Here is a 15,863-nt window from a genome sequence, read left to right as displayed (position 1 = left end):
ATTGCTCCCCATATTTGAGCCAGTTAACTCTGCATGGCCCCTAATTGGGCTCTTCCCTTTCACACTCCTTGCCCATGAATGCAACCCATTCTTAACCTTCTTCAGTGGACTCACCTATAGCTCACTGCAGCTGCATGTCCTGAATTACAATATCTCTGCTGCTGCTGCTGCTGCTAAGTCGCTTCAGTCGTGTCCGACTCTGTGCGACCCCATAGACGGCAACCCACCAGGCTCCGCCATCCCTGGGATTCTCCAGGCAAGAACACTGGAGTGGGTTGCCATTGCCTTCTCTGAATATCTCTGCTACTCCAGAATAAACTGGATTTTTGGTATCTCGTGAAGAAGGGAATGGCAATCCACTCCAGTGTTCTTGCCTGGAGAATTCCATGAACGGGGGAGCCTGGCAGGCTCCAATCCATGGGATCACAAAGAATCAGACATGACTGAGCGACTAACATACACACACATTTGGTATCTTGAGTTTGCCTCAGCTTACCTCTTTTCTTTTAGGTTGACCTTACATGGTGCCATAAGTGGGATCTGAAGGCACCAACCACTTGAACCTCTGGAGTCAAGTGAGTTTCCTGTACTTGAGTCCTTTGCGCTGTTAGCTTCTGTGAGCCATTCTAACTTTGGTAAGTCTCCTCAGAGCTCAAGCTGCCTTCTTTTGTCTGAGCTCTCCTACTTTATTCAGGATCTAGATAGAAGACAGCTTGCCCTTCTGGTAAGTACTCTTGTTTCTGATAATTGTATCTAGTCATCTGAATGTACTAAAGGTACATTTAGTATTGAATGTACTAAAGTACCCCCCCCCCCCCCACAGCCACCACCTTGAGGGATCCTAGCCAGTTTTATGTTAGAAAAATTTATGGTCTTTCCTCATGTGCATGTTTGACTAAATAGACCATTTTTACTAAGGATAACACAGAACTCCAATGGCCATTATGTGGAAACTTTGATCTCTGCAAACTTGTTTTCTTTGAACTAAGTTAGAAGACCATGGCTACAATATTAAGCAATCTGAGTAGGATAGTTATTTTAGTTGGTATCTAGAGGCTACTAAATGTTCAGGATTCTAAAATTGCCTCCTTATTGTTTCTAAATTAACTGAAGCAAATAAACAACCAAAGATGGATTTAAAAAAATCCCAGGTCTCTTCCTCAGTGCTAACTAAGGTCCTTTCTAACCCCACTGTTCCATCTCCTCTATATCTCCGTTTACCCTTCCTGAGTCTCTTCTCTGAATTTACTTTCCTTACCAAACAGAATCCATTAAGACCTTCTTTTTCAAAATTAGACCTTCTGAGGATCCTACTAAAAACTGCCCTAGATTTCCTACACCCCATGGACAAAGGGCAACATAAGGGCTATAATAAAGGATTTCTCCTCGGTAACTGAAGATCCCAATATATTTGCTGAAGAATTCAATGCTGTAACCCAAACCCACCAACCTCATCTCTCTAATCTCTGTTAATTAGTCTACTTGCTTGTTGGAGAAGGTCAAGCCCCACAGTAGATTAAAACTGCAGCTTGGGGAAACCCTGAACAATTTCTAGGGTTTAAGTTAAACCAACCATTAGTCCTTTTATATGGTTAACCTCATGGCAGAGCCAAATGGCTACACAAAGCCATCCCTGGAGCCTTCCCAAAACCTGTGAACTGGAATTAAAGTCAGGTATGCATCCAAAAGCCTGCTGAATGCTTCCATGACTATTACAACAAACTCCAAACCATTTCCAAAGGAAATTCTGGACTCCTGTTGAGTCCTCTCAGGTGGCTTTTAATTCCGTATGTATAAATGGCCTACATAAGGACTTATCCTTGTTTGTCAAAAGAACCTGTATCAAAGGGGAGAGAGTGTTCACCCCTGACCTTGTCAATCTGGCTAATAAATTAGCTCACACCATATAAGATGACTCCAGAAAGAAAGAAAAAAGTGATAACTAAGATTTTGAATCTACAGCACCAATAGATGGAAACTCCGAAGCAAATCCATCCTACAAGAATGTGTCATTATTGTAGAAAACCTGATCAGGGGAAAGGATTGCTACAAATTGAACTCCAAATAGTTACAACCTTCTCAGAACCCTGGCCAAATCCACACCAATGATGGGGTTTCAAGGACACACAAAGACTGTTCCTGTTCTGCCATTAAATAGACTGGGGAAAACTACTCTCCAGATCAGGGACAAAGTCCTTACAGTGTAAACTGGCACAGGGGCTGCTCCTGTCAGTGCTCCATCCCACTGCAATTGAACAGGCCCTTCCCTAGAGTAGTATATATGTTCAAATAGTGGGAGTCTTAAGTAAACTGCAATGTAAACTGCAATGTGTCCCTATTTCTCAGCCCATACTTTTTGGTCTGGACCCTTTGTAAGGCCAATGTCTGCTTCTTAGTGATTTGGGTCCCAAACATTTATTGGGTCCAAAATATAAGATTTTCTGGAGAAACACAATGCTGCCATTTTTTTCTCTCAAAACGTGGAAATTAAAAAAAAAAAGGTGGAAGTATCTCTTGAGTTTAAGTTCAACATTCAGGAAAATTAAACCCCCATTGCCATTATTTGCATTCTACAACCCAAGGCAGTCCAAACTTTGCACTCATCTGCTCTATTAAACCTGGAATTCCCTGATCTATCTTTGGGTAAAATCCTTAACTGAAATAGGCACAATTCATAGTGCCCCTCCCATTATGATCCAGGTGGACCCACAAAACCTCTCCTAAGAATAAACAAATACCCTATGAATAAGGAAGGGTACACAGCATAAGGCAAATTATAGAGGACTATAAGGCCCAGGCACTTACTATCCTTTGTACTATCCTTGTGTTAATAATACCCTTATTTTGCCTGTAAAAAAAAAACACCGGTGTCTGAGAATGGAGATTTGTGCAAGACCACAGGGCAATACATAGCATTGTAATTCTCTGCCATCCTGTCTTTTCTAACCCTGCATGCTATTAGTATCCATCCATGCTGGAAGCACCTTTTACATGGTAATCAGTTTAGGCAGTAAGTTTTTAGTATCCCTGTTGAAAGGGATAGTCAGTGTCTCTTTGCCTTTACCTGAGAAGGACAACAGTACATCTGGACAGTCATGCCTCAAGGCTCTACTGAGGCCTTCTTACTTCTCACAATTTTGACAGGCTGATTTAAATGACATAAAATTCTCTAGGGGCTCCACCTTACTACTGCCTCTGGATGAGCTTCTTTTTTGTTTGCCCTCCTAATACTTCTTGCAAAAAGAAGTATTTGCTGAAAATCTTAGCCCTTAAGGGACACACAGTCTTGAAGGAGAAATTACAATTTGTCCAAACTCAGGTTCAATCTTGAGGACATTTAATCTCAAAACAGGTGCTACACCTAGATTCTGATAGGCTTCAAGGCATTTTAAACTTTTCAAACCATAAAAGCAAATGTTTCTTGGTTTTGGTTTTTTGGCCATGCCATGTAGTTTGTGGGATATCAGTTCCCCAACCAGGGGCTGAATCTGGACCTTGGCAGGGAAAGCCTAGAATCCTAACCATGAGGCCACCAGGGAACTCCCAAAAGCAAATGTTAATTGTGAGATTTTCTTGGGCTAGCTGGCCGTTGTCATAATTGGATCCCAAATTTCTTTTTGTTGGTTCAGCCCCTGTATTCCCTGCTAAAGAACACCAGCCTGACCCCATAGTTTGGGATGATCAAGATTGCTTGGCCTTTAAGATCTTGAAGGAAAGCTTAATAAGTCTACCTGCCCTTGGACACCTAAATTGTCAGCTACCCTTTTCCCTTTTTGTATATGAGAAAGAGGGGAATACCCTCAGGTTACTTACCCAAAACCATGGGGCTATCACCAACCTCTAGGTTGCGCAGCCAACAATTAGATGCAGTGACCTGAGGATACCTCCCTCCCTCCCGTGCCTGAGAGCTATGCCTGCTTCCACTCCTTTAGCAAAGGCTACTGAAGAAATCGTTATAGGATCCTCTTTAATCATCTTTGTGCCTTAGCCTGTTGAGCCTCTCTTAAATTTCATGCCACGCTCAACATCTTTCAGCAAACCATCTTACCACCTATGAAATCCTCCTACTTACCTCCCCTCGTATCACTCTTATTCACTCTTAGCAATCTCAACCCTGCTCTCCTTCTTCCCTCTTGCACTGATGAAATTCCCCATGTCTCTTTGACTTGATGGTCACCTCTTGACCCCTCATGATGACTTACAAGAAAGATGTAAGATGCAAGAAGAAAGAAGAAGGATGTAAGATAACATAAGATTCATAAGCTCTTACCCTTTGAAATAATTACAGGACAGTCCCTGCTTTCTTTGACCTACAAATAATAAATAGGGGATATACTTCAGTTTTGCAAAGGTGTAATTAAATCCACTGAGAATAATAATATTTTCCATAATAATGCTTTGGAAAAATAATCTTTCTATGACATGCTCCCAGGAAGCAAAGATGTCAAATACCACATTTGCAGCCTGGTCTATTGGAAAAGGCATCTCCATAAAGTTTCCTTCCAACCTTGTTGGAAGGGCCCCTCGAAGGTGTTGCTGACTAAAGCCTGTGTCACTAAGCTCCGAGGGGTGAGCTCCTGAATTCGTGTGTCTCTTCTATAAAAAGTGGATCTGCAACTTAACTGGTGATTCAGAGGTAAAATTTTCTAATGACTGAAGCCAATGACATCAGAAATAGACAGCTTTCCCGAGGTAACCAGACCAGGCCTGTGTCATGCTGCTTAAAGTTCTAATGGCCCTTTCTCTGGATTTCTTGCTGCCCCCTCGTTTAGCTTTAGCACATCCTTTGGTTCCCTGCTTAGAAAAACTCCAAGATTCTGCCAACCTTACTGATAGTTTGATTTGTGCCAGAGCTAATAACACTCGTGATGAACCTGAACTGGTAGCCTGGCTATTATCCTTAGAAGGATGGCAAGGATGTAGTATTTTCTGGCAGAGATGTAGTATTTTCCTTTGGTCCCTTTGAACTGTTACACATTCTTCCTTCTGGCAAATTGGCAGCAGACATTATAACATTCCATTGGGTGCCCCCCACCCACAAAGGTATACCCCTCACTCAAGTCTGGACTCTTAACCATAATCTTCCTTTGTGTTTCAAAAACATTAATGGGACTGCTAAAAACTTTGTGGTGGGGTAACAAAAATTATAACAGTACTGGGGGATGAACAGCGGATGTCCTTCCGTTCAATGGTAATTTGGTTGATAAGAAATCTAGTAAGTGGTGGGAACGTACCTTCTCTCTGGAGATTCCCCAGACCTCCATCAGAACCTCACCCACAACAATCCAACTCTCCCATTATTCCAAATATATAGAAATTTAAGATGTTCTTATAGCCATTTCCACCATGCTGACTATCATGAGCTATATGTAAATGACTCTTTTTGGTCATGAGAGCTCTTCTTTTATCAGAGGAAAAAAAATACCTGGGCTAAAGGGCCCACTTATGCCCTTTATTCAGAAAACACTGGTTATTTCTTTCTGTGTGGAAGGAATATGCGTTCCACATTCCGCCTTGAATGGAAGGGACACTGCAGAGTTGTTTCCCTCACTCCTGACGCCAGAGTCAGGAAAACCCTCCCTTCCACTGGAAGAACCCACTTGGGTTCTTTCTCCTCACAACTTAAAGGAGCACGTGAACCTTTTGTTCAGTTAAAGTTGTAAAACAGTTGTTGTGGGTTTAAAATATATCCATTAATTCTTAGATATTCTTCCTTTCAATAGGTGGAACCTAATTGTCCTACCTCAAGTGGGCTGTAGTTAGTGACTCTCATCTATCAAGTAAAATGTGTCAAAAGTGGCAGTGTGGTTTTCAGGACCAGATCGTGAAAGGCATCGTGGCTTTCTGTGTGTGTGTGTGTGTGTGTGCGCGTGTGCTTTCTCTCTGCCTCTCTCTTGGATCACATCTTCTGGGGAAAGTCAGTTGCCACATCTTGAGGACACTCAAGCAGTTCTGTGACGAGGTCCATCTGATCTGGAATTTAGGCATCCTGCCAATAACCAGTAGAAAGGTGAGGCCTCATCCACAGTGAGGAAGCATTCTGGGGAAGAAAGTCCTCCAGCATCATCAAGCATTCCGCTGGCCACAGTCTTCGCCACCATCTTGACTGTAGCTTCATGTGAGACCCTGGGTCAGAAACACTCGTCTAAGCCCCTCTCTTACTCTTGGAAACTGTGTGAAATAACGAATGCTTACTGTTTTAATCTGCAAAGTTTTGAGTAATTCACAATGCAAAAAAATTAACACACCATATTATCTTTGTCATAGGGGTTTAATTTTAGTAAAATGTGAAAACTAAAAAATCAATGTGAAAACAAACAGAAAAACTAGGATGGATATAATTTTGGATGGATGCCCTCTAATAACCCTGTAGTAGTTAGAAAGGGATTTGAGTGTGTCTTTGGCTGTCTTTTCCCCCTTGGGTTAAAGTAATAGACTGTGAAAAAGCAAGTCAAAACCTCTCCACAGTCATGGGAACTACCTTCAGTGCTTCTCTTAGAGCTTTTGAATAGCAACAAACCCAGATAGACAGCCTAGCAAAAGTAGTCTTACAAAACCATGGAGCCCTAAACCTCCTTACTGCACAGTAGGGAGGAACCTGTGCCTTGCTCTGGGAAGAATGCTATTTTTATGTTAACAAATAGGGAGACACAGTGCACGAACTAAAAATGATGGACAGTATCAATCTCTTAACTGAAATAGGCCAAGCCCTAGGACTTAAGACGTTTTCAAGCTATTAAGTATAGGTAGCTGGGGAAACTGGTTGAGAAGTTTGTTCCAGTCAGTAGCTATAATTGGACTTCTGACCCTGGGTATAATCCTTCTAATGAAATGTCTACTGTCTTGTTTCAATAGGCAAATGCCTTTCTCTCAGATATATGTACAGAATAAAGTTCCTAAGGCTTATCCTGAGGCTTAATTGACCATGAAACCAAATTGACTCCCTTAGAGGAGTGTGACTGAGATTCTCCATGTTTAAATGAGGCAAAAAATCAACTTGTCATGCCCTCTTCTATGGGACAGAGCATCCTGGGTTGGTCCTTTGAAGCTTCAAGGGATACACAGCCCAACATCTAGCAACATCTCAGACTAAACAAATACCCAAGGTTGATCATCAGTACTTTTCTATGAAAGATCTTGCTCAAATGAGAAAAAAGTAAAAGGATTTTAATGTAAAATGGAATAAGAGGATATGAAATGGAGACCCATGCATGTACCCTCAGAAAAGCAAAACTTAAAGACAGAGAGACTAATTTCCCATAAATACGTGACTTAGAGAATTATCAGTTTAGTTCAGTCACTCAGTTGTGTCCTGACTTTGCAACCCCACGGACTGCAGCACGCCAGGCTTCCCTGTCCATCACCAACTCCTGGAATTTGCTCAAACTCATGTCCATTGAGTTGGTGATGCCATCCAAGCATCTCATCCTCTGTTGTCCCCTTCTCCTCCTGCCTTCAATCTTTCCCAGTATCAGGGTCTTTTCCAATGAGTCAGTTCTTCACATCAGGCAGCCAAAGTATTGGAGCTTCAGCTTCAGCATCAGTTCTTCCAGTGAATATTTAGGACTAATTTCCTTTAGGATTGACTGGTTGGATCTCTTGCAGTCCAAGGGACTCTCAAGAGTCTTCTCCAACACTACAGTTCAAAAGCACCAATTCTTCGGAGCTCAGCTTTCTTTATAGTCCAACTCTTACAACTATACATGACTATGTGAAAAACTATAGCTTTGACTAGACGGACCTTTGTTGACAACGTAATGCCTCTGCTTTTTAATATGCTGTCTAGGTTGGTCATAGCTTTTCTTCCAAGGAGCAACTGTCTTTTAATTTCATGGCTGCAGTCACCATCTGCAGTGATCTTGGAGCCCAAAATATAAAGTCTGTCATTGTTTCCATTGTTTCCCTATCTATTTGCCATGAAGTGATGGGACTGGATGTCATCATCTTAGTTTTCTGAATGTTGAGTTTTAAGCCAGTTTTTTCACTCTCCTCTTTCACCTTCATCAAGAGGCTCTTTAGTTCTTCTTTGCTTTCTGCCATTAGGATGGTGTCATTTGCATATCTGAGGTTATTGATGTTTCCCCCGGCAATCTTGATTCCAGCTTATGCTTAATCCAGCCCAGCATTTTGCATGATGTTAAATAAGCAGGGTAACAGTATACAGCCTTGACATACTCCTTTTCCTATTTGGAACCAGTCTGTTGTTCCATGTCCAATTTTAACTGCTGCTTTTGATCTGCATACAGATTTCTTAGGAGGCAGGTCAAGTGGTCTAGTATTCTCATCTCTTTAAGAATTTTCTACAGTTTGTTGTGATCCACACAGTCAAAGGCTTTGGCATAGTCAAGAGAGCAGAAATAGATGTTTTTCTGGAACTCTCTTGCTTTTTCAGTGATCCAGTGGATGTTGGCAATTTGATCTCTGGTTCCTCTGCCTTTTCTAAAACCAGCTTGAACATCTGAAAGTTCATGGTTCATGTACTGTTGAAGCCTGGCTTGGAGAATTTTGAGCATTCCTTTGCTAGCGTGTGAGATGAGTGCAATTGTGTGGTAGTTTGAACATTTTTTGACATTACCTTTCTTTGGGATTGGAATGAAAACTGACCTTTTCGAGTCCTGTGGCCACTGCTGAGTTTTCCAAATTTGCTGGCATATTGAGTGCAGCACTTTCACAGCATCATCTTTCAGGATTTGAAATAGCTCAACTGGAATTCCATCACCCCCACTAGTTTTGTTTGTAGTGATGCTTCCTAAGGCCCAGTTGACTTCGCATTCTAGGATGTCTGGCTCTAGGTGAGTGATCACACCATCGTGGTTATCTGGGTCATGAAGATTGTTTTTCTATAGTTCTTCTGTGTATTATTGCCACCTCTTGTTAGTATCTTCTGCTTCTGTTAGGTCCATTTCTGTCCAAAGGACCATTTCTGTCCTTTATTGTGCCCATCTTTGTATGAAATGTTCCCTTGGTATGTGTAATTTTCTTGACGAGATCTCTAAACTTTCCCATTCTATTGTTTTCCTCTATTTCTTTGCATTGATCACTAAGGAAGGCTTTCTTATCTCTCCTTGCTATTCTTTGGAACTCTGCATTCAAATGGGTTGTCTTTCCTTTGCTCCTTTGCCTTCAGCTTCTCTTCTTTTCTCAGCTATTTGTAAGGCCTCTCAGACAACCATTTTGCCTTTTTGCATTTCTTTTCTTTGGGGATGGTCTTGATCCCTGCCTCCTGTACAATATCACAAACCCCCATCCATAGCTCTTCAGGCACTCTGTCTATCAGATCTAATCCCTTGAATCTGTTTGTCACTTCCACTGTATAATAAGGGATTTGATTTAGGCATACTGTTTTTGCTGACTGTATAGAGCTGTATAGAGGATTATCAGATTTACAGATTTATTGAAGCTTAACCTGTGACCTTCCCTTGTAGCTCAGTAGGTAAAGAATCTGCCTGCAGTGCAGGAGACCCAGGTTCGATCCCTGGGTTGGGAAGATCCCCTGGAGAAGGAAATGGCAACCCACTCCAGTATCCTTGCCTGGAAAATCTCAGGGACAGAGGAGCCTGATGGGCTACAGTCCATGGGGTTGCAAAGAGTCGGGCATGACTGAGCGACTAACACTTACTTACTTAACCTGTGACCAATGAGCATCCTCCAAAACTTTCTTCCCATCTTCAAGCCAGTGAACTCTCTGCATATCTCCCAGCTGGACTGTCCCCTTTTGCACACTTTGTTCATAAAAGCAACCCACTCTAAACCTTAACAGGCTTGTCTGTAATTTGCTACAGCTTGGTGTCCCGAATTGCAGTTCCTCTACTGTTCCCAAATAAACTTGATTTCTGGTAACTTGAGCTTCACTTCTTTTAGATTGGCATTTTATTTTCTTAACCAATTTTCAGAAAGCAAAAGTTTTAAGTTTTAATTAAGTCAAGCTTTTCTTTGCTGGTTTGTACTTTTGTATACTAAGAAATCTTCACCTAACCCAGGGTCATAACTTCCCTACTTCTTTCCAAGAAGTTTTGTAGTTCTTGCCCTCACATTTAGGTTTATGACAATTTTAAGTGAATTAATAGTCCTTGTTCAGACCTCTCCTTTATCTGATATTAATAAGCCACTGCAGTGTTGGGTTGTAAGTTAGTATGTTATTGTTGTTTAGTCGCTAAGTCTTGTCCAACTCTTTTGCAACCCCATTGACTGTAGCCCACTAGGCTTCTCTGTCCATGGGATTTCCCAGGTGGCTCAGTGGTAAAGAATCCACCTGCCAAGGTAGGACATGTAGCTTCAATCCCTAGGGTGGAAAGATCCCCTGAAGGAGGGTATGACAATCCACTCCAGTATTCTTGCCGGAAAAATGCTATGGACAGAGGAGCCTGGTGGGCTACAGTCCATGGGGTTGCAAAGAGTCAAACACAACTTAGGGACTGAGCCTGCAGTGTTGGGATGCTGGAGGGCATTGTCCCTCCTCCACTCATAACTTTAGGCAGGCACTGCTGTGCTGTGCCAGATAGGGATTTCTCACCTCACCCTTCCTCCTCCAGCAGTAGACTTGTTCCTTTTTACTCAGAATGAGAATCTTGATGGAGGCCAAAGGTCATTCTCCTCTATGATGGCTTGTTTTTTCAAATTTATACACATCTGTGTATCATCACCACTCCAAAGTCCTCTTGCTCTCTTTCTCAGTCTGGATCCCACCAAAAGATAAGCAGTAGTCCAGTTGCTACCATTACAGATTTGTTGTTTCTGTTCTTAAACTTTGTATCAGTGAAATCCTGTAGCACCCTGTTCTGCCAGGCTTCTGTCATTAAACATTTCTGACGTTCATCCACCTTGTTGCACTTACTGGTGGTTTGTGGCTTTCTGGTTTCTTTGCTGTGTATAATTCTATTATATTAATATATCAATACCACAATTTATGAGCTTCCCAGGTGGCGCAGTGGTAAAGAACGTGCCTGGAAACAAGAGATGCAGATTTCCCTGGGTCAGGAAGATCCCCTGGAGGAGGGCATGGCAACCTACTCCAGTATTCTTGCCTGGAGAATCCCATGGACAGAGGAGCCTGGCGGGCTACAGTCCATGGGGTCGCAAAGAGTTCGACACTACTGAAGCAACTTAGCACGCACATATGCTCCACAGTTTATAAAGACTATCTGAACAATTGGATGATTAATTATCTAATTAATCATCTTTTAATTTCCTAAATGCTTATAATTATCCTAAAAGTAACATGCCAATGGTCTATCCGCCTTGTCCCTGAGGCCAGAAACCTGAGTCATCTTTGACTCTTCTCATACTCCTCTTGAAGTCTATTGAGAAAATTCTGTTTATTCCTCTTTCGTAATTACAGCCACAATCCAGCCACTTCTCCCTATTTTCGTATCTCTTGTCCACAGTTGTGCAACAAGGCTTTTCACTGCCTCATTCTTACCCAAAGGTGTGTTCTCCAGGCTAAGCCAGCCAAGGAATCGGTCACAAACGATTCTCAGCTGCTGTCAACCTGCAGTGGCTTGCTTCCTTACCTGAGAGTAAAAGCTGAAGTCCTTACCATGGCCTGCAAAGCTCTTCTCTGACTCCAGCTACCTCTTCAACCATAATTCCTACGCCACTTTCTTTCCCTGACGCAGCTTTAGCTGCTCCGGCCCACCTGCTATTTTTCTTTGCCCAGGAGGCTCTTGGCTCACATGGTCCAATACTTTGCTTCCGAATTTTATTCTGGTCTCGGCTCAAATGTCACTTCATGAGAGAGGCTTGCCTCTAATGACCAAATCTAAAAGGCTCTTCCTGGGACTCCCCTGACAGTCCAGGGATTAGGACTTCACCTTCAAAGGCAAGGGGTTCAGGTTCCATCCCTGATCAGGAAGTTAAGATCCCACGTGCCATGTGGCGAAAAAACCAAAACGTAAAACAGAAGCAATACTGTAACAAGTTCAATAAAGACTTCAAAAATCGTCCACATCAAAAATAAAAATCTAAAATAAAATAAGTAAAAGGCTTTTGCTGTCTCATGTCTTGACTTACACAGTATTTTTTATAATACTTATCACTGTTTCCATTAGGACTTCCCAGGTGGCGCTAGTGGTAAAGAACCTACCTGCCAATGCAGGAGACATAAGAGACGCGGGTTCCATACCTGGGTTGGGAAGATCCCCTGGAGAAGGAAATGGAAATCCACTCCAGTATTCTTGCCTGGAAAATCCCATGGACAGGGGAGCCTGGCAGGGTATAGTCCCCAGGGTCTCACAGAGTCTCACAGAGTCAGACACAACTGAGGTGGCTTAGTACGCACACAGGGTTTCCATTATAATCATCTATATATCTGTCTGTCTCCTCACCACCCTCTTTTGAGAGCAGGGACTTTGCCTGTGTTCTTTGCTAAATCCATTGTGTTTTAGGCCTGTCATGTCAGCCATTTGAGAATTATTTCTGAATTACTGAATAAGGATTTAATGATATTGCTTATTGGTTTCTAACTGTAACAGTATTCAAAAGACTGGTTCTTTGATGTTAACATCATTCTATTGTAAGCCGTGATTCTTTTTGTTCTCCCTCCTATCTTCCTTTTTCTTTTCGGAGTTGTTAAAGAGAACGTTTACTTAATTTTTAAAAGCATCTATTGAGAATTATAAAAAGAAGTCGTAAACATAGAGTACCAATTCAAGATTTGAACTCTTCCCCGTTGCTACTGTCTGTTCCAAATTAAGACATCTGGTGATTGGGGAAGTTTGGTTCCTCTCTGTTTGGTTCACCAGCTGCTTGTTCTGGAAAGGCAAAGGCAATTTATTGTTCTTGTTGAAAGAAGCTGGGTGTTCATAGACTTACGACAAAGGATGGAAGATTTACTTGAGAAGCTGGACACCTCAAGATGTTACTGAGAAAAATGTCTGTTTTTTAAAAGATACTTTGAATGTTATATCTGGAAGCTGAAGGATAATCTCATACTGCTTGAGGGAGTGTATGTCATTCCTTCCTATCCCCTCCCCCCTTTCTGTTGGTAACAAATTCCTGCACTTTAAAAACTGTGCTCTCCCTGAGAATTTTAGTGTATTTAATGCATGTAGTACCATATGTTGCTGCAGGCAGTATCTTGAACATTCGTGTGAATAAGAATAGCATATTCAGGCTCACTAAGCCGGATTAATTTACAAAGACATTAAGTCTCAGTCATTAATGAATGTGATATTTGAAATTACACTGAAATTGTAGCAGATGTCAGTTTAGCATACCTTCCATTAAATATGTAGCACTTATGCCTGATTTAAAACAAATGGTTCTTTGACAACCTAGAGGATTGGATGGGGTGGGAGGTAGGAGGGAGGTTCAAGAGGGAGGGGACGTATGTATGTCTATGGCTGATTCATATTGACATGTGGCAGAAACCAGTATTGTAAAGCAATTAGCCTTCAATTAAAAATAAATTTTAAAAAAATTAAAAAAATAAAACAAATGGTTTCTTGATTAGATCAGATCAGTCGCTCAGTCGTGTCCGACTCTTTGCCACCCCATGAATCGCAGCACGCCAAGCCTCCCTGTCCATCACCAACTCCCGGAGTTCACTCAGACTCACGTCCATCGAGTCGGTGATGCCATCCAGCCATCTCATCCTCTGTCGTCCCCTTCTCCTCCTGCCCCCAATCCCTCCCAGCATCAGAGTCTTTTCCAATGAGTCAACTCTTCGCATGAGGTGGCCAAAGTACTGGAGTTTCAGCTTTAGCATCATTCCTTCCAAAGAAATCCCAGGGCTGATCTCCTTCAGAATGGACTGGTTGGATCTCCTTGCAGTCCAAGGGACTCTCAAGAGTCTTCTCCAACACCACAGTTCAAAAGCATCAATTCTTCAGCGCTCAGCCTTCTTCACAGTCCAACTCTCACATCCATACATGACCACAGGAAAAACCATAGCCTTGACTAGACGGACCTTTGTTGGCAAAGTAATGTCTCATGGTATCTAGGTTGGTCATAACTTTCCTTCCAAGGAGTAAGCGTCTTTTAATTTCATGGCTGCGGTCACCATCTGTAGTGATTTTGGAGCCCAGAAAAATAAAGTCTGACACTGTTTCCACTGTTTCCCCATCTATTTCCCATGAAGTGATGGGACCGGATGCCATGATCTTCATTTTCTGAATGTTGAGCTTTAAGCCAACTTTTTCACTCTCCACTTTCACTTTCATCAAGAGGCTTTTGAGTTCCTCTTCACTTTCTGCCATAAGGGTGGTGTCATCTGCATATCTGAGGTTATTGATATTTCTCCCAGCAATCTTGATTCCAGCTTGTGTTTCTTCCAGTCCAGCGTTTCTCATGATGTACTCTGCATATAAGTTAAATAAACAGGGTGACAATATACAACCTTGACGTACTCCTTTTCCTATTTGGAACCAGTCTGTTGTTCCATGTCCAGTTCTAACTGTTGCTTCCTGACCTGCATACAAATTTCTCAAGAGGCAGGTCAGGTGGTCTGGTATTCCCATCTCTTTGAGAATTTTCCACAGTTTGTTGTGATCCACACAGTCAAAGCCTTTGGCATAGTCAATAAAACAGAAATAGATGCTTTTCTGGAACTCTCTTGCTTTTTCCATGACCCAGCAGATGTTGGCAATTTGATCTCGGGTTCCTCTGCCTTTTCTAAAACCAGCTTGAACATCGGGAAGTTCACGGGTCACATATTGCTGAAGCCTGGCTTGGAGAATTTTGAGCATTACTTTACTAGCGTGTGAGATGAGTGCAATTGTGCGGTAGTTTGAGCATTCTTTGGCATTGCCTTTCTTTGGGATTGGAATGAAAACTTAGTTTAAAACATACACACAAATTTCTCTACATTTGTTATATAAAAGTTTTCTGAGAAACATTCAGCTGACATTAAACCAATGCTTGCTTTTTATCCCAAGATATTCTCTAGGACATATTAGTAATGCATAGAGTGACTGTTCTTTAATGTCCAGTATAGTACTTTTGTTTGGAGAAGGAAGTGGCAACCCACTCCAGTGTTCTTGCCTGGAGAATCCCAGGGATGGGGGAGCCTGGTGGGCTGCAGTCTATGGGGTCACACAGAGTTGGACATGACTGAAGTGACTTAGCAGACTTAGCAGCATAGTACTTTTGTAACTACCATTAGATTTTTCCCGTTTGCCATCGACCTTGCCAGTAGCACATGTCATGAGACATCAGCAGTTACTTCTTCCAAATTCTCTGCTGACACCTCTTCCCTTAAAAAAATAAGTATAGTGTATGTTTATTATACAGATAACATAGCCTACAGAGAAGGAAATGGCAACCCAGTCCGGTATTCTTGCCTAGGGAATCCTGTGAACTGAGGAGCCTGGTGAGCTGCCGTCTGTGGAGTCGCACAGAGTCGGACACGACTGAAGCGATTCAGCAGCAGCAGCAGCAGCAACATAGCCTACACCTATTTCTAAAAAATCTGCTAAGTGCTTATGATAGAGACAGTATAGTACAGGAGTTAATTGTATGTATGGGCTCTGGAACAAAAATACATGAGTTCAGAAGCCAGCTTTTTCAGAACCTCCCTCCCACCTCCCACCCTCTAGGTTAGCTGCATGTTAGCTGTGCTTTTCTTATCAATTTAATGAACATAATAGTACTTATGGGATTATATCATATCATCATTGTTAAAAATTTTAACAATATGGAAAAAGTACTGAAAAGAAGGCAACATATTCCCTCCATACACACACACATACATATACACATACACTCCAGATACTTGAAATACATTTTATGAACATTATTCCAAGACCTTTCTTGTGTATATACAGATAAGCTGAACAGAAGCATGCATGAATAGGAAAAATTTTATTAAATATAATATTTACTATTTATATAATATTTATTATTATATATTTTCTGTGAATAGTATT

At 41.8% G+C, this 15,863-nt stretch overlaps 1 protein-coding gene across 7 annotated transcripts in view; it reads left to right on the top strand.

Annotated features, from left to right (window-relative positions):
* WDR89 (WD repeat domain 89) overlaps positions 1–15,863 on the top strand; it is a 47,012-nt gene that overhangs the window by 18,625 nt on the left and 12,524 nt on the right. For 2 of the 7 annotated variants that reach the window (XM_055538298.1, XM_055538296.1), the window contains one exon: positions 511–575. The exons of 2 other annotated variants lie outside the window; for them this stretch is intronic. The gene's annotated coding sequence lies outside the window, so the exon portion shown is untranslated. Of the gene's footprint in view, positions 1–510; positions 725–15,863 lie in introns of all 7 variants that reach the window. 3 more of the 7 variants (XM_055538292.1, XM_055538293.1, XM_055538295.1) reach the window with 2 other exon arrangements.

This window comes from Bubalus kerabau, chromosome 10 (genome assembly GCF_029407905.1).
Source record: "Bubalus kerabau isolate K-KA32 ecotype Philippines breed swamp buffalo chromosome 10, PCC_UOA_SB_1v2, whole genome shotgun sequence".
Lineage (NCBI taxonomy): Eukaryota > Metazoa > Chordata > Mammalia > Artiodactyla > Bovidae > Bubalus > Bubalus kerabau.
The sequence above is the reverse complement of the archived record's forward strand: the minus strand, read 5'-3'. Positions and strand labels throughout refer to the sequence as shown.